The sequence below is a fragment of the Pinus tabuliformis genome, chromosome 8 (genome assembly GCF_031772625.1).
Source record: "Pinus tabuliformis cultivar Carrire ecotype Pingquan chromosome 8, CPIR1, whole genome shotgun sequence".
In the NCBI taxonomy this organism is placed as follows: Eukaryota; Viridiplantae; Streptophyta; class Pinopsida; order Pinales; family Pinaceae; genus Pinus; species Pinus tabuliformis.
Genome location: NC_142294.1, coordinates 235,591,890 through 235,612,643, shown reverse-complemented (window position 1 = coordinate 235,612,643; position 20,754 = coordinate 235,591,890). Strand labels below are relative to the sequence as shown.

General features: G+C 35.5%; 1 pseudogene; it reads left to right on the top strand.

Moving 5' to 3' along the window:
• The first annotated feature begins 11 nt into the window (after window positions 1-11).
• On the top strand, window positions 12-19,611 carry LOC149234997 (uncharacterized; annotated as a pseudogene).
• The last annotated feature ends 1,143 nt before the right edge of the window (window positions 19,612-20,754 follow it).

Sequence of the window (20,754 nt, the reverse complement as noted above, 5' to 3'; positions counted from 1 at the left end):
GACTTCAATTAATGGTTTCAAGCCTTCATTTTAATCGAACAGCTGTCATTAATTCCCTGGGAGCCCCTTTTAATCGAACTTTACATTCCGAGGATTGGTGGTTTCGAAACCGTATAGTGGACATGCGTCAACTGGTCGGTGTGATTGGAGCCCTCGGAGGTAAAACCATAAATTGCAAAAGGCGGTGCAGGGAACTGTACTGGCGGTTTTCCAGAAATAAATGACGTGGCATTGTCCAACTATTACGGCAGTTGAAATTACAATTTCTACACTCCACTTTAATTTCAACTGCTGGGTTATCAGTCATACCCAGACATTTCCTCAAAAATTCAAAACTTTTCTGGCCCAATGGCTTGGTCAGAATGTCTGCAACCTGCTCCTGAGTCCTGCAATGTTGTAAAACAATTTCACCATTGTTTACCAATTCCCTGATGTAGTGAAACTTTGTGTCAATGTGCTTCATTCTCTTATGAAACACAGAATTCTTGGATAATGCAATAGCTGAGCTATTGTCACAAAAAATCACAGTTCCTTTTGCTTGCTCTTGGCATAAACTTCTTAATATCATTCTCATCCAAACTATTTGACATGCTGCTGCTGTAGCTGCCACATATTCTGCCTCTGCTTTTGACAACACTACAATAGACTGTTTCTTAGAAGCCCATGAAATGGCTCTTGAACCCATGTGAAAAACATAACCGGATGTGCTTTTCCGATCATCTACACTTCCAACCCAATCACTATCAGTGTAACCAATTAAATCTGAATATTCTGAAGTAGTATATAAAATGCCAAACCTTTTAGTGCCTTTGACATACCTCATAATTCTTTTCGCTGCTTGTCAATGTGCTTCTTTTGGCCTCTCCATGAATCTGGAAATTAAACTAACATCAAACATTATATCTAGTTTAGTTGCAGTTAAATACATGAGGCTGCCAACTATGCTCTTGTACAAACTAAGATCAAAATCCTTGATGCTGTCCTCTTTGCTGAGTTTTAATCCCGTCACTGTGGGAGTGATTGCTGCCTTGCTGTCTTGCATATTAAATCTTTCCAACACTTCATTAAAATATTTTCTTGTGAGATAAAAATCCCATTTTCATTTTTATCTACTTCTATTCCTAAGAAGTATCTCAGCAAACACATGTCAGTCATTTCAAATTCTTCTTTCATGACTGTTTGAAATTTTCAATGAGATGATCATCATTACCTGTGAAAATAACATCATCAACATATAACACAACAATTAGCATTTTACCATCCTTTTCTTTGATGTAGAGGGTGGGTTCTCCCTCACACTTTGCAAATTCATTTTCCAGTACATAGGAATCTATCCTACTGTACCATGCTTTTGGTGCTTGCTTCAGCCCATAAACAGCTTTTTTCAATCTGCATACTTTGTGCTCTTGGCCTTTCTTTTCATAGCCTAGAGGTTGTTCAATGTAAACCTCTTCCATTAACACTCCATTTAGAAATGTTGACTTCATGTCCATTTGGTAAACTTTCCACTTGTTTTGTGTTGCTATGGACAACACTGCTCTCACGGTTTCCATTCTAGCAACCGGTGCAAAAGTTTCTTCATAGTCTCTCCCATACTGCTGCTTATATCATTTGACAACAAGCCTTGCCTTGTGTCTTTCTATTTTTCCTTCAGCATTACTCTTGGTCTTGTAGACCCATTTGACTCCAATGACTTCTTTTCCTTTTGGTAGTTCAACTAAATCCCATGTATTGTTTCTTTCTAGGGCAATGATCCCATCATCCATAGCTTCTATCCATTTCTTATCCTTAATTGCATCTTTCAAAATGAATAGGGTCATCAACATGACAATATAAAGCAAACAAAGAATTCATACCTTCATCATAAATGTCACTTAAATTTCTGAACTTCTTACCTCTTTCATTTGGTGTACAAGTGCTTGAAGACGCACTTGAATTTCCTCCTTGTGATGTACTTGGAGAAGCACTTTCATTTCTCTTCAAGGGTGTCCCTTATTGTCCTTGTGTTGGTGCTTCTGTTTGGGCATGTATTTCAGCCATCTCCTCATCATCTTCATCATGAGACAAACAATTTTTAACATTTATTGTTTTATCTATGCTTCCATCCCAAGCTTCCTCCTTAATGAACTGAACATCTCTGCTCACAAAAAACTTCTTGGTGGATAGGGTATACAACCTATAAGCTTTAGATTCCTCATTGTATCCAATGAAAATACATTTCTCCCCTTTGCTGTCCAACTTCTTCCTCAGCTGATCTGGAATGTGTTCATAAGCCACACACTCAAAAACTTTCATGTGTGTGACTCCTTGCTTTCTCCCACTCCATGCTTCTATCGACACTTTGTTCATGACTACTTTTGTAGGACACCTATTCAAAATATATACTACACAGTGTACAACTTCAGCCCACTAATCATTTAACAAATGCTTTGCCTTTAACATGCTCCTCGCCATATCCATGATGGTCCTATTCTTTCTTTCAGCTACTCCATTTTGCTGCGGAGTGTACCTTGTGGTAAACTGTTTGTGTATTCCGTTTTCTCTACAAAACCAAAAGAATTCTTTGGAGATATACTCACCTCCTCTATCAGTTCTTAGAACTTTGATATATATCCCACTTTGATTTTCCACAAGTGCCTTGAAATTCCAAAATTTTTCAATCACTTCACTTTTGTTCTTCAAGGAATAAACCCAAGTCTTTCTGGTGAAATCATCAATGACTGTTAGAAAATATTGGCTGCCTGCTAGTGATGGAGTTTGCATCAGTCCACATACATTTGAGTGAACAATCTCTAAGGGTGCTTTTGCCCTTATGCTTTTCCCTGATGGAAAACTTTCTCTGTGTTGTTTCCCCAAGATACAACCTTCACAAAGGCTGTCCGGTTTCTCTATCAATGATATTCCTCTTACCATTCCTTTTCTACTCAACAAGGCCTCCAAGGTTGAGATGTCCAAATCTCAAGTGCCACAACCAATTTTCATCCTTTGGTACGATTTGGAAAGCCTCTTGTGTGACTACTGCAATTTCTTCTTTATTTTTCAAATCTACTTTTATTCTGAGAGGGAACAGCCTGTTCCTTGTCATCTTCACTTCAGCAATACATCTTTGTGTTCCGGAAGAAAACGCATACTGAGCAGTATCTTCATGCTGATTCCCATCTTTTCCCTGCTCAGAAGATGGGTGTCCTTAACACCCTCGCTACTCGTGCCCTCAAGATTTCTGATAATGAGAGCTCTGATAAGGAGAGATCCCATCTCCTTGATGTCTTTGTGGAAAATGGATATAGTAGACGCCTAGGTCAGAAGGCGTTCCTTAAAGCATCTAGAAATGTAGTTATTAGGAAAGAACCTAAGGAACGCCAACTAGGTGTCCATCTTCCATATGTCCAAGGAACCACGGACAGGATTGCTCAGATACTTAAGAGGTATAATATTCCCTCTTCATTTAGACCCCTCAAAACTATTCGTAATTCCCTCCGATCGGTTAAAGATCCCGTTAACCCCAAGGACATGAAGGGTGTCTACTTGATCCCTTGTTCTTGTGGGACCCCCTACATCGAGGAAACAAGGCGCTCCATCCATCAGAGGATTTGCGAACATGCAGCTGACCTAAGACATGGGAGAACCAAGTCTTCAGCGTTGGCAGAGCATGTGGATAAGACCAAGCATCACGTTTGTATTGAGGAGGATAAGGTTATTGCCAAGGTTGTCTGGTTCCATCATCAGAAACTCAGGGAAGCTATTGAGATCGAAAGAAGGCCTAACAATCTCAATAGAGATGACGGCTGGAAGATCAGTAGATGTTGGATCCCTGCCCTTTCTTCTTAGTCTCCCCCCCCCCCCCCCCCCCCCCTCTTTCATCTTTTTCGCTTTCGTCATTCCCCTAGAGCCTTCCTATCTCCTAAGGTTTATCCTTTTTAGCTCTGGACTCTTTCCAGGCCTTCTTCTGTTTATTTTGTGTCACTCCTTTTTCCCGGATTGATATTGGTATCTATTTATTTACTTATTATTATTATTATTATTATTTTAATCTTATAATATATATATATATATATATATATATATATATATATATATATATATATATATATATATATATATATATATATATATATATATATATATATATATATAGATTAATTATTTATTTATCTATTAATGAATATATATTATTATTATTATTATTATTATTATGCTTATTTTTATTGTTAAGTCGTCCCCTTTTCCCTAATTATTATTGTTATAACAAATATTTATTTACTTATGTTTTTTTTTTTATTATTTATTTATTTATTAGTTCTTCGTAACTAATTTTTATATATATTATTATTATTTTATTATATACTAATTTTATTCATCTATTAAAGAATATATATTATTATTATTATTTTATTATTTTTTCGTCACTAATTTTTATATATTGTTAGTATTGGTAATTTATCTATTTATTAACGGATATATATTAGTATTATTATCATTGTTATTTTCTTATTATTATTTACTTTATTATTTCTTTCATAACTAATATATTATTATTATTCTTTATTTTTATATAAACTTTTATCTATTTATTTATTTATCTAGCGAATATATATTATTATTATTTATTTATTTGTTGATTTGTATTATTATTATTGCCTTGTTTATAAATAAGTTAGGTCTTCAATTTAACTAATTCCCATTTAATAAAAAATTTTAATTATTAAATTATACATTTTAACTAATTATTAAAGTAAACCCCTTCTTAAATTATTTCATTTATATAATTATATATTTATATATAGGTATGGTCATTACTATCTTCCTTGAAATAATCAATTTGACTTTTTGACTATCCCTAAGTCATAGCTAGCCGTTAATCTAGATAGCTGTTGGAGGCCCTGCTCAGACTATTTAACATGCAAAGCTGGATCTGTTTCTTCAACTTGTCTTGACGATGAGCCACACTTGCTGGCTCAAAACACGTCGACAAACGTCTTTTTCTATGTGATTTACGCTGAAGCTCTTCTTATAACTATTATGGATCACAGAAGTCTCAATTAAACAATACATCTTTTGCTGGGTGCTCTATCCATGATGGTGCATATATCATTCTCAAATAAAACATTGTAACCCTTTTGAAGAAGCTGTCCAATACTTAAGAGGTTACACTTCATTCAAGGAACATAATAGACATCTGCTATGGTTTTATTTTCACCTTTCTTTGTAAATATTTTTACTTCTCCTTTTTCCCTAACAGAAATTTTATTATCAGTCCCAAGTATGACTTATGATTTCACATTTTGATCTAAAGCAGAAAACAGGGCTATGTTTCTTGTCATATGGTTGTTGCAACTGGAGTCTAGAAATCATATATCATCAATGTTTGTTTCAGCCATGTTACAAGCTAAAAGCACATTATCTTGGCTGATATTTTCTCTAGTGATATTTGCACTAGATCTATTATTCATATCATGCTGCTTCTTCCTACATTCATTTGCATAATGCCCATATTTTTAAAATAATAACATTGGACATTGAATTTTTCATATTTGTCCTTGAGCATGATGTTGTCCACTTTGTTGACTGCTGCCTTGGCCTTGGTTCTGATTTGGATTGCTGCCTCTTCCTTGAGCATTTGCTGGACTGTTCCTTCCACCTCTGTTTTGGCTTCTACCTCTTCCTCTCTTGCTTCCTCTGCCTTGACCTCTTCCTCTTCCAAAGGACATCTGGGTCTTGAAGGCTTGCTCTAGAGATGAGTTTTCATTTCTACTCAATCTCTGCTCATGTGTTATCAGTGATGCATGTAGTTCATCAACTGAGAAATTTGTGAGATCCTTTGTCTCTTCTATGGTGGTGACAATCACATCGAACTTTGAGGGTAGGACCCTCAACAGTTTCTCCACAATCCTCCTTTCTTCAAGAACTTCTCCATGAGTCCTTATCTGTGTGACCAGACCAATCACATGTGTGAAGAATGAGTCAATATTGTCTGACTCCTTCATGCACAGGTTCTCAAAATCTCTCCTCAACAGCTGTAGTTTTGTTGTCTTCACTTTCTCCATGCCTTGATAGGTTGTCTTAACAGTTTGCCATGCTTCTTTGGATGTTTTGGCTGCTGCTATCCTTGGAAACACACTCTCATGCACTGATTGATAGAAGAATACGAGGGGTTTTGAATCCTTCTTCTCATTTCTCTTCAACAGATCTTTCTCTGCCCGAGTTAATCTATTAAACGCATCTTCATCTCCTGGTTCTTCAAACCCATATTCAACAAGTTCCCATAAGTCTTGTGAGGCAAACATGGCTCTCATGGTTATTGCCCAATAGTCATAGTTTTTCCCATTAAACTGTGGGAGCTGAGTATTAAAAATACCCATGCTAGTGCTGGAGCTAGCCATTCCTTGCACTCTCAACTATGCTTCAAATATTTGACTGTGTATTTAAAAAAACTATGACTGTCTTCAACAGCTACACAAAAAACTTTGAGAAATATCTGGATCCTTTCTTGACTGAGTCTTCACTCTGCTGGAGAAGTTGCTGCAGCAAAAGAACCTTCCTTCAGCTTCTTTGACACCTTCAAAGAGCCTGAACAAGCTCCGATACCATGTTGGGAATTTTCTAGTAAATTCCAAAACAAAATCACTGAACAAATCTGTTTTCTTTCATTCTTTACACAGCTGTGTAAAAATTTCTTACATTTACTGCTGTAAATGTAATTCCTTACATATGTTGTTTCATTTTCTTTACATTACCTTTCAACCAACCAAAAAAAAATTCATATGTTGCTGCGTGTTTGCATTAAAATGCCCATTTTCCCTCTGTGTATTATACTGCATACATTACATATTAGAAAAAACAACATTACCCTCACGCTACTATGTGAATTGGGTTTTCATTCTCCACAAAAATGATTCCGCGCTACCCCTATTTTCTTCTTCGCACTTCTGTGCATATTACATTGCATATACAATACATAATAAAACAAACATGACATGTTTTTTTACATATGCTATACTCACGTGAGAACAAAAAACAATATAATTAAAACTTCTACCTACTGTCTACCAATCACAATTACATTTCATTTAATTTCTTTGCTGATAGAACTGGCAATCGAAACACAAAAACTTTCACGTCACATCATGTTCAGGCCTGTATGCATCTTTGACTTCAATCAACGGTTTCAAGCCTTCATTTTAATCGAACGACTGTCATTAATTCCCCAGGAGCCCCTTTTAATCGAACTTTACGTTCCAGGGGATTGGTGGTTTTGAAATCGTATAGTGGACACGCGTCAACTAGTCGGTGTGATCAGAGCCCTCAGAGGTAAAACCACAAATTGCAAAAGGCAGTGTGGGGAACTATACTGGCAGTTTTTCGGAAATAAATGACACGACACTGTCCAACTATTACGGTAGTTGAAATTACAATTTCAACAATAATAATGAGTGAATGAATATTTCAGATGTGATCAAGGGCAGATTGCAGTTGTCGATCATGAGGCTTCAGATTATGGGAAAACAAAAATTCTCTGCAAGAGTTACCACCCATCCCACTTTTGCTTCCCAATCCCATGCACGTCTTGCCTTTCTTGCTTAGTGGAGTTGCAACGCTCTTTTTATTGCAATATTTCATAGTTTTAGTTGATTCTGCGCACAGTTAACTCAAGCTAACGCTCCTCTTCTTATTGCGATATTTCATATATAGTTGCAGTTGTTGATTTAGCACCCCAGTTAACTCTCCCTCTACTGCCTGCTATTTGGAGTATAATTTTAGTTAATTTGAGATAATGTCATGAATGCGCTATGAAGACTAAATGAACTCCAGTCGAGAGAAATTCCAACTTATGCTGATGTGGAACTACGTGCTGTGGATGGAATTAAGCTTCTATTCGGAGCATGCTTTGAATTAATTTGGAGCATATTTTGAATGAATTAATTTCATGCATGCATATTCGAATTCCAACTGATACATTCAAATTACTTCCATGCATGCACCTCATACTTTGGAATTAGTTCCATGCAACTCCCACTATTCTTGAGGTGTGTAGTTCGATGTCATCGAATCAACCTAAAAGTATTTGGATAATAAAATATTAGTTTACACAAATACTAAAATAATTAATTGTTTTTTATAAGCAAGGACAATTTGAATCTGTGTTGTAGGTTGAAAGGGAATGTTATACAATATTAACTAAACTAAACTAAAATGTTAAAATGTTGATGACGAAAGTTAATGTTAAATATATATTAATTAAAATACCTATATATTTTATTAATGTAAGGTATATTGTAATAAAAAACATTAAATTATAAAATTTATATGAAAAATAATGTTAAATATTAAGATAATTTATTAGCCTAAAAGCATTTTTCCAAAAATATTGAGACAGACATGATTCTAAAATTTGTATTTTAAATGTAAATCCTAATGTTTAAAAAATTTTAAATGTCAATTATAGAAATTAATGTTAAGTATATTTTAATCAAAATCATGAAATAATTCGTAATTTCTTATAAGAGTTTAAAGTCAATGATTTTATTTCACATGTATAATTCTCTCTCTCTCTCTCTCTCTCTCTCTCTCTCTCTCTCTCTCTCTCTATATATATATATATAACATGTTTTGATAATTCAAGAAAATGATACATTAAGATGAATTCATCAAACAGAGAGACATGGCCTCACTCAATCCAGATTTGTTAGCCATTGGATACATAGAAAAGAGAACTAAAAGTAGCTAGAAAAACTATTTAGCTTCATGTCCAGAGCCCACCAAGTACAAAGATGGTTAAAAAACAGAAGAAAACCTACTTGCTTCATCACATATTTCCTTGATTTGTGTCATTTAACTAATCACCATGATAACCTACTCGAAATTTTTATAGAAACTTGTATAGTGAGTCATTTAACTAATCACCATGACTTTTAGGGATGGGGATTTCATTTGGGGAAAAATATTATACCACCACAAAGTTTTTTAGTGGTCTTTAGTCTATCATAATTTTTCCACAATGAAGTGAACATACCACCACTTTTTCTATGAATTTGTATAGAAAAATAAGACTTGCTAAAATAGTAGTTTCCTTCTTTTCCACCGTATCACATCAAGAAAATATATTTTTGCCTCAAAGCTAATCCAATTAATACCCCATAAAATGTTGATGAGAAGTCATAAATGGGATTTAGGGAGAAATATGGTTAGGGTAAATTTACATATGTCATATGATATTCGATTATTATTCTAATCCCATCCCCCTTTGGGCTACATATATTAATAACATATCACAAACATATTATTTCCCAAAGCTTGAATTGCATTTTATACCTAAAAAATAACTAATAACATAGAGGAGAAGTCATCTATGTTGTACTAAAATCCTCCCTTTTAGGTGTCAAACTAGAACAAGATTAATAACCTTTCAGGTTTCTCCCAACCTTTGGATTAAGTTAGTGTAGATATTCAAAGCCATAATTGCACAATTAATGTTAGTATTGACATAAATTAATTCTTTATCAAATTCTTTCAGATATTTTTCCATTAATAATATGAGAGGTTGATATAATCATTTTCAAAGATTTATATAAATATAATCATAAATGAGATGTTGTAATATGCACTATATTTATAAGTAGTGCTCATGAAGGGTGTTATGTCCTTCCTCACTATAAGTGACATCAACCCCAACATTTCTCATAATTCTCTAAGATTTTTTTATTTATTTTGTATTCATATTAAACACATACTATTCTAAATTTCGAAAGAAGGAATATGTATAAGAATGATATTTATCAAATACAGTGTCCAATATGGTCTAGTTCCTTATCAATCAAGAATCATATGAAATATCATAACATGAGAAAGGCTTGACCCTCTTCTAGTTGTGGTGGTCATCACCTCTATTAGGTTACAACATAGCCCCAAAGTATAATTACTTAATAAGTACAAGACCAAAAAATCCAATGGAATATCAACATCTCCCAAAAAGGATACAATGTTGTCAGGCCAGGCAGTAACTCCTCGAAGAAAAATTGGTTCGTATATTCCATTCTTTCAGGTTGGTATTTATTATATACATGAGGGAGAGACTATTCATTTCATCTCCCGATGACTATTCATATTACTTATTATTTATTTACATTATATTCACCCAATCTTGATGATTAGGTGTCAACATTTCCCCCCTTAATTTGAAGGGATGTTGGTGATTCCAAGCATCATTCTGAATCATTCAAGCTTTTTTCTTCCAATTTCTTTGGTGAAGATGCCGAAAATTTGCTCATTAGTGGAACAATGACACAGATGGATTGTTTTAGCCTCAACATGATGTCGAATCAGATGATATTTGGTATTGATGTGCTTCATTCGATCAATGAACTTTGGGTTCTTGGCCAACTTTATTGCAGAGGTATTGTCAATCATGAGTGGAGTTGATTGTACTTGTTTTACCTGCAAATCTTTAAGAATTTTCCTGAGCCACAAAATTTATTTTCTTGCTTCAGTTGTTGCCACATATTTTGCTTCTATTGTGGAATCTACTGGAACTGATTTTTAGCGTGATCTCCAGGAGACAGCTCCTGATCCAAGACTCATACCATATCCTGAAGTAGATACCCCAGTTTCTTTGTCTCCATCGAAGTCTGAATCAGAGTATCCAATCAAGCTGAAGTCGTCCACCTGTGTATACTTGATTCCAAAGTCTTGAGTTCCCTTCAAGTACCTTAGAACTCTTTTTGCAGTAGACCAATGTCCCTCACAAGGCTTTTGCATAAACCTGGAGAGGATTCCAATAACAAACAAAATTTCTAGTTTGGTAGTAGTTAGGTAGTTGAGACTTCCTACAAGCTATCTATACTTTGTTGCATCCTCAAATTCTTTTCCTTCAATAGATGTGAGCTTTAAGTTTTGTTCCATTGGAGTAGTAAGAGGATTGCATTCTGTCATGCCAAACCTGTTCAACAGATCTCCAATGTATTTCTTTTGAGAAATAAATATAGACTTCGGATGTTGGGTTACTTCAATACCAAGATAGTAATGAACATAGCCCAAATCAATCATTTCAAAACTTTTCCCAATTCCTTCTTTATGGATGCAATGTAGCTTTCATTGTTCCCTGTCATCAAAAGATCATCTACATATACCACAAGATATACAACTGTTTTGCCAGCCTTCTTGACAAATAAATTTGCATCATCAAGATCATAATGTTTGAAATTGAGTTTCAAAAGATGATTAGTTTTTCATACCAGGCTCGCGGCGCTTGTTTGAGGCCATACAAGGACTTCACAAATTTGCATACTTTATGTTCATGTCCTTTCACAACAAATCCTTCAGGTTAGGACATAAAAACATTCTCTTTTAGATGTCCATTCAAGAAATCAGCTTTTACATCCATTTGATGGACTTTCCAACCATTTTGAGCGGCTAGGGAAAAGAGTATCTTGATGGTAGCCCATTTTACTATGTGAGAAAAAGTCTCCTCATAATCGACCCCTCCTTCTGTGCAAAACCTTTTTCCACAAGCCTAGCTTTGTGCTTGTCAAGTGAGCCATCAACTTTATACTTGTTCTTGTAGACCCACTTGCAGCCAATTGGTTTGGTTCCTAATGGAGGATCAACTAGCTTCCAAGTGCCATTATTTATGAGGGCATCATACTCCTTTTGCATCCCTTCTTTCCATTCATCATGAGAAGAATCTTCTTTGAAGTAAGTTGGTTCAAAATCTGTAGACAAGTTCAATTCACAATCTTAAGAAACATCCATATCAATAGGTGAATTAGAGTCATCTACATCACCTCCATTTTGCCGGTTTGAATTTCTAGTTCATGTCTTTCCAACCTCATCAAGATGAACACTTTCATGTGTCTTTGTCAGCCACTTTGGGGGACCTTTCTCAGATTGTCCTAGCTGCTCCGCTGATTGAGTTGGGACTGAATCAGGGTTGAGTCTCCCAATTATGTCAATCACATCACTTAAAGCATCATCCGTTGTTGGAGTTTCATGCAGGGGAGAGTGTTCTTCAGAAGAAGATTCCACATGTTGATCTAGTATACAAATCCCCCCTTCAAGATGTGGAATCTAATTATAAAATTCTTGAAATGATTTTTCTTTTGCGAATCTATCCAAGCGATCAAGTTTCCGCTAAACAACATTGTTAGTTTTGGATGATTCAAGAAAAATTACATCTCTAGATACAACAAACTTTTTATTTACTTCATCATAGAGACGATATGCTTTGGAGGTGTTTGAATGCCCCAGGAAGATACATTTACGACTTCTAGCACCAAGTTTGTTTCTATGTACCTTTGGTATCAAGGAATAACAGGTGGAACCAAAGACCTTGAGATGCTTTACCGAAGGAACATGTCCATACCACATTTCATATGGAGTCTTGTTTCTAATAGCATTAGATGGACATCTATTCTTTATATATGCAGCACATATAACAACATCAGCCAAAAACATTATCTTTACATTTTTGAAGAAGAGTATGGATTGTACCATATTTAAGATTATCCTATTCATTCTTTCAGTGACACCATTCTGTCGGGATTATAAGGAACAGTTATTTGATGTTTGATCCCATGTTGGCAAAGATAGCTTTCAAATTCATTTGATGTGTATTATTTTCCATTATCAGTGCAAATAGATCCAATATGAGATTGTGCATCATTTTCAATCCATTTATTAAAGTTCTTGAATGTTTGAAAAGCATCATATTTGTTCTTCAATAAATAAACCCAACACATTCTAGTGTAGTCATCAATAAATGTCATCATATATTTGTTTCCATTTGTAGAAGGAACGAGAATTGGACCACATAAATCTAAATGAATGAGTTCAAGTTTTCTATGTGCTCTTGAATGTGAATCATGAAAGGACTGTTCGCTATGCTTTCTTAGAATGCAAGTATCACATTGCTTGAGTTTCCTAGGAATTGTAGGCAAACCAGCAACACCATTTTCCTTCAACAAGCAGAGGTTTTCATAGTCCAAATGTCCAAATATAGCATGCCATAATAAACATGATGGAAGTGTACCTTCTTCATAATGAGAATTTTATGAGAAATGTTGTGCACGAGCAGAGGTTAGTTGCAACTTGAGAAGTCTTTCTTCTTCTATTCCCCTCATGAGAAGTGAGTGGTCAGATGATTTTCTTACCTCAAGCTTGCCATCAAACATATGAATGGAGTGACCTTGCTGGTGGAAGTGGACCAAGGACAACAAGTTTCTCTTAAGTTGTGGGAGATATAGAACATGATGTAGAAGAAAGTCTAGAAGATCAGGCAGTTTAAGCCTGATTGTGCCAAGCCCTGATGGCTTGATTTTTTATTGGTTTGCGAAGTATACTGCTCCATCAACATTGTCAGTAAATTCTTCAAAAAAATCTTTTCTATGCGTCATGTGGCAGGTTGCTCCTAAATCAAGCCACCAATCATTTTTCCAAGAAGCAAGTGAAGCATTAAATTAATATTCATTTACTCCAATATTACATTGTGCCACAACATAGTGAGCGGATTCAGGTGCTTTACCTTTGTCTGTATCATCAGTTTTACCTTTCTGTTGGTTTCTTTGCTGCTCAATTTTGTCCCATGGTAACTTGCATGTAGAGGCATCATGTGATCCATTTCTCTTGCAGCGTATGCAGTGAAAATCTGCCTTTTCTCCTTGAGAGTGTCTACCCCCCCTACCTCTGAAATATCTTCCTCTTCCTCTTAGACCACCTCTTCCTTTGGAATAATCTTGAGCATGATTATTTTCTTTATGAGCAAGGCACATAGCCTCTTCAGAAGATTCAGGCGCTGTCTTCTTTCCAAAAGCTTTCTCTCTTTCAACAAACTTTTTCACAAGGGAGTCAAAGGTGATATCTTTGAGAATTCCATTTGCTTACAATGAATCAAGATAATTGGAGTAGGTAGGATAAAGTGCCTTGAGAAAAGCTATAAGAGGAATATCCAATTCAACCTTAGTGAATTTGATATCATGGATTATAGACTTTACTTCAGATGCAAGAGTAAGAGAATCATTATTTTGCAGTTCAAGAGTGAAGAGTTTAATCATGAGTTGAACAACTTCAAGTGCAGAATGTGAGTCATGGAGTTCTTTCAGCTTTTTTAGGGCTTCAAAAGCAGTTGAAAATGACGAAATATGGTGATTCACCTCTTCATTTATAGATGCTATGATTAATGCATAAGCTTTGCTGTTGTTGTTTTCCCAAATGACGAGCTGTTTGTCTGAGGGAGGTTGTTCTGGCTCTTTATCTCCGTCTCCAACACACACTCCTTTCCACAACTCATTGAAAATGAGCGCGCGTTTTATCATCCGGGACCACTCAGGATAGTTCTCTTTGCCAGTGAGAACTATTCCCATGATGAATATGATTGAATGCATACTATAACAAAAAAAATTCTACTGAAAAACTTTTACTCTTAATCGGAAAAAAATATAGTTCTGATATGACTAGACAACAAACTCAAATTGACAGCAAATGTCAATACTCAATATATATTGGCCTTTTTTTTGGTAATATGCACTATTCAAAATATATATGGGTTTATTTTTACATTGATCACCCAATGCAGCCTTACAAAAAATTTTAACACACTCATCGCATCCTCGAAAGTATGTAATAACAAACCTAATTCTACCTAAATAAATGGAAAAGGAATCCTCATAATATTCTTCAGTACAAAAAATGGATGCCTATTTTAATATTACAAAGGTAAGAAGACAATGTATTAGTCAACACTGCAATGTTTCCTAGCACTCCATTATCAAAGCGGTATTCCATCAAACTTTGTGGTCTCATTACATGCAATAATCAATCCTTCAACATTCCCTGGCAAGAGGAATTTGCTCAATTGACAATCAGTGGATACCCGTTCACGAGGAGAATCAATGGATACCCGTTCATCAAAACAGTCTCATGCTGTTGAACAACACCCATGACAGTCATTGTACTGCCTTCCTTGATGTGTCCTCGTAGATCTTGAGAGGCTTTGATTCATGCACCAGCAGCGTTTCACACAATAAAATTGGTCATGGAGACGATTCATGCACTCAACGTAGTAACGGTAATGCTCTCAATGCAGTAGCGTGGAATGAGCAACAGTTCAACACTCCATCCTGACACACGACAGAGATGGCCTTCAGTCCACTCAGAATACAATTATGCAGTGGGCGTAGAAAAATTATGTAGCAATATAATTGTGCAGTGGGTGCAAAATGGGTCAAAATCACTTATGGCAGACAGAGCACACAAGGGCAGTGGACGGAGAGCACAGTAGGCAAAAGGGAGTTACAACTATTTTTTGGAACTTGGTCTAATACCACGTCAGACCAGGCAGTAACTCCTCAAAGCAAAATTCATTCGTATATTCCATTATTTCAGGTCGGTCTTTATTATATACATGAGGGAGAGACTGTTCATTTCATCTGTCGATGACTGTTCATATTACTTATTATTTATTTACATTATATTTACCCAATATTGATGATTAGGTGTCAAAAAATGTCATAAGGAATAATTCACTCCCTTGGATATGGTATCAAAACACTTCCAATGGGCTAATGTAGGACATAGTTTCTTTCAAACTAGTGAATACCTCTAGTGATAAATAAAGACCTTCATACAAATACACTTCTCTAGAGGGTTAGAATGTGCATAATAACTCTACCCATTACGGCCATGGTACTACAACACCTAAGTAGTGGAAGTTTGTAGTACCCCAAAAATTTAAAAATTCCACCTTCCACGGTCTACAATGCCTCCTAAGTTCATATCAATGCACCTCCTGATGGGTTTATAGTGTGGTAAAATCCTACACCATCAACTAGTTGGGGTATGCATACCTCCATTAAACTAAGGTGTGATACAGTCTAATATCTGTGAGCAACAAATATTTTCCTATTTTCATTAAATATTTTTAAATAAATAAGAAGTCAATAGCTGATATATTCAAAGACATTCTATAATTATCAAAGTAATTTCACAATAATGTATTCAATATTCCCATCAATTATCATACATGATCTCTAGTTCATGGAATAACATTGAATAATCTTATCAAACAATATTATTGAATATACCATCTCATCAACAAAAATCATTGAATAATCACATATGAACATAGAATAATCTATGTAATCAATCATACAATCTCATTAAAAAAAATCATTGTATAACCATACTTGAACATAGAAAAACTTATGTAATCAATTGTCATGTAACGTAGGAAACAATTATTTTTTGGACATATATCATTACTACAAAATTATTTACAATCTTATCATTCTTTGCACTCTCATAATTATATTTCCATATCCAAAATGATTTTCAAAGGATAATGTCTTTCCATTAATCAATTCTCACAAAATTAGGATTTCATATGAGAATGTTTAGAAGCCTCATATTTCCAAATCTTTAATGGCAATAAAAGATATCTCCATCAACCATGATAGTACCTATGAATTTTATGCTCGGATAATCCAATGAACCCTAGGTAAAATTGGTGTTGGGACCTTTCTTTATATGAATTGTTGTTACATGTTTAAACTCTTAAATATGTTGCTAGTTATGGATCAAATAATAGTGTTGATTTTTATGCTATTTGGATTGTTTTAAATTTTTTTATTGAAAAACACTACAAAAGATTCAAGTAATGATAGATTGAAAGCTACTAAGGGGTTGTGTAAATGAAATATGTATAAGAAGCCTAAAAATCATTTTTACATGGTTCTACATTGGTTGGGAGGAAAATGATTACTTCTTTTTGTTGAGAAATCTAGGGCATTAGTATTAGTTGATCTCTCTTCTTGGTGACTGCTGGTGAATTATGTTTACTTGATTAGATTAGGATATTCTTTATGTCAGATTATTAATTTTCTTCTTCATCAAACAATGACGAATGAAAGAACATAAATCAACAAGAGACACAATATTATCCTTTGAGAGGAAAAGCCACACAAATTCTTATTATAGATATTCCAATTGACCAATACCAATACCAAGACCCTTGACTTATTAGCCACTCCCTTATCAAGAAAAAGTCCCCCTCCTCCTTCTTGATTACTTTTTCTGGGTTCCTTAAACTTTAGACATTGGACCATATCTGTTGCCTTCTAATATACCAACAAACCATTCCTTCCTTATAACAACAATGAGATCTATTGTGACCTTTCCTCTATGAGAGATCAAATTCTTCAAGTAGTCATAGTGCCCTATCAATGTATAATAACATGAATTCGTCACTACTTCAAGAGCTTTGGACTATGGTCTATACATCCGCATGTTAGACTCTCTCTTGTCAGTCTTTTGTCAGAGTCAAATTCACCAAGGTTCATTTCTCGTCATTTGTAGTCATCAAATACCAGTTTGGTCAAAAAGGGTCACTTTAATCCTTAAGTCTAGGGTTTTGTCTCCAGAAGTGTTCACTAATTCCTTTAGGCCAAAGAAAGCTTCAATAAGGTTTCGCTTCAAGATCCACATTATTAATAATGTTGAAGGACAGTTCTTCTTCAAAACTCTGTTTTAAAGAAGAAATTATTAAGTTTGTTCAATACATGGTTGATAAGGTTTTACAGCTCTTCAGGCAACCTTGCCCATCTTGCTAGGTTCAGTAGCCCCTATCCCTGCAAAAGCACAAATAGACAGAAAATCATCAGCACAAAGAGACAAATCAAGATCTGCAGGGGTTGGAGCGGGATTTTTCAAAGTTAATCTAATTATATCTCATATCAACAAGTGTATGACTGGAAGCCCCTAGACAACATTAAGTACGAGAAAATTCATTTACTCAATATAGTACCGGTTTTCCTTTATTGAAGATGGACCTGCAAACAAAGCAAATGAAATACTATTTGAAATGAAGGGAACTTTTGGACAACATGACTGTAGGCTGCTATGTATTAATTCTTCACAATCAAATGAAGAGATCTTACCAGAAGATATCTTGACTCCTTTTGTTTCATCATCTTTGATAATTCATCATCTGACCATGTTCTAGGCCGCTGTTTCAACAGAAATGACTTGGAACATATTAATGAATTCATGCAAGAATTTTAAGTAAAGAATATTATCCCATGCATGGAGCAGAAAATACGCTCCTTGAATCAACAGGTTTCAGACACAAGGAAGGGGTTGAAAAATCAGTTTAAAACCTTTGGTGGCATAAAGGGAAGGATGATACTGCTGATGTTTCGAATGGGTCCATCTACACGTTTAGTTCGATAGAGTCTCAGATCAGAATTTTGGGAGACTATGCCTTTATGCTGCATGATTATGAACTTGCTCTTTCAAATTATCGATTGTTATACAATGACTACAAGATTGACAAGGCTTGGAAGCGTTATGCTGGTGTTCAGGAAATGATTGGACTTTCACTATTCATGCTGGATCAATCAAGAAAGGAAGCAGAGTATTCCATGGAAAAGGTTTTTACAACTTATCAGAAAATAGGTGCTCAGGTCAGAGATATGCCACAAGATGTGCACTTTGGTGATCGGAATTGCGCAAAGCTAGGGGGCAATTCAAGGAGGCTGCCAATGTCTACTTCCGTATCTCTATTGAGGAACCAAGCTTACGTGCAGGTATATTGTTGGAGCAAGCAGCCTATTGTATCTGCGTGCAAATCCGTGCATGCTCAGGAAATTTGGATTCCATCTTGTCCTTGCAGAAATCGCTACACTGTATGTGGACAACGGAAACATGCTATTAGAGCATATATGTGTGTTCTTCCTGTATTTGAAAGGCGATGAATGGAATTATATCAGAGACCATGTCCACTTTAATCTTGGAAGATGGTATGCTATTATCGGGAAGTCAGAACTGGAAATTCAACATTTAATAAGGTTACTTGCATGTAGTCATCAATCAGCTATAACTCAGGAAATGTTTCTGGGAGATTTCATGCGTGTTTTTGAGAGTGTTGTTAAAAAAGATGAAATGTTCAAACTGAAGTTGCCTACCATTAATATGACATCACTGAGAATTCATTTGAGGATCACCGCACATATGCCTGTGCTGGAGCTATTCTTTTACCAGAAAAGACATGGAAATATTTGGAGGAAGGATTAGTTCCATTGACATCCCCGACATCAAGTAACTGGTTAGATTCTGCAGCAAGGTCTTCTTCCAAATCTTTGAAAGGAAAAGATAGCAATATTTGTATTGCTAGAAAGGCTATAAATGTGGGTCTTGAGTTTAAGAATCCTCTTCATATCCCTATTAATATATCTGCAGTTTCCCTCATATGTGATTTCATTCCTGAAATGATGTCAGAGAACGTTGGTGTTGGTCATCATGGAGAAAAAGAAATTGGATCTGAAATTGCACTATCTAATCATATGCATCGATGAAGAGGGGAACATATATGATCATGGTGCTTCTTCATTGGTTTTATCTGAGGATGCTTCTAGTCTGAAAGGAGGTCAAAGTATGATGGTACATTTGAAAGTGACTCCTAAAATGGATGGTTTCCAGCATACGTTGACAATTGATTTGTATACTCTGAGTTCTGTTCAATACAAATTCAGTGAGGGAAAGGTACGATGCCTAAAATTATGTTTCCAGAAGACATTAGAATATTGCAATTTAAAGCTTTCCGTCCCTGGCATACCGAGCTCTTTGTGAATATTAAGGTTGGCATTCTTCCAAACCCACAGCTAGAGATTGTTAGTGTTCCAGATGAAACTTTCGATGATTGGTTGAAGGGAAAGTACCCCTAGGGTCCTTTAGGCTAAGACTCTACCAGACTGAAAATTGCTTATTCAAAGAAACACACACACACAGCCATCATTTTACTTTTAAGCAAATTCTAATGTTTAGGCTACGTACCTAAGGTCCTACGTTCGAGAAGGCCTTTAGGGTCCAAACCCTTCTTGGAGTTCCCTTCTTCTTTCTTTGACCTGCAAGACAAACAAATCAAAGAACACAATAGTACATGTACAGATACTTATGTATAAACCATATTTATGCTATAAAGTTAGTTATAAAAATCTTTAAGTAACCACTTGCATAAGAATTCAAGACAAGAATCTCATAAGCATAAAGAAAGATTGTTTCGGGAACAAAGACGTGTTTCTTTATATATAAAGGCAAATAAAGTACATATATCGGAAAGATATCACCTGAACACCTTCAGCAGGCTCCAAGCAAAGCTTCCTCCCGGATTCGTTCCAGCCTCAAGCCTCCAACAAGAGCTCCTTCCAAGTCCTACTCAATGATGATATCAAGGATGAATGATCACCAATACACATGGAAACAAAGGTTTCCTATGCAAAATGGGGGGAAGTGCAGAAAGCACCAAGGACTTCAGACCTGGTCTAAGGGAAAAATCTCAGCATAATAATCTTGCTCTCTTCTCACTCCGCTTGGCCTTCCCTTTGATGTCTTTTTATACCCTCTCCAAAGTAGTTTTTTAGTTAGGAGTTGGTTGGGAACAGTTGGGCCACGGGCACTAACAGGTGATCCAGCAGGTAAAACCCGCGATCTCCGCCCGAAAAAGAGGAATTTATTATTTTTTTAAGTGTTTTAATAGATACACGCGGGTTGGGTATGACAGACCCGCGTGTACACACGTTTAACTCAGGGCAATGTCGCGTATAGGGAATAAAACACTATTTTTTAAATTTTTGGACCAGGTCTGGAAGGAGGGGTTGCCCTAGGCCATGAGTGCAGCATCACAAACCATAAGAGTGATATTTGGAGCTATAACAGATGCCCCCTAATGTATGAGGTCAGAAGGGAAACATGATGGCCGAAATATATTAAGTA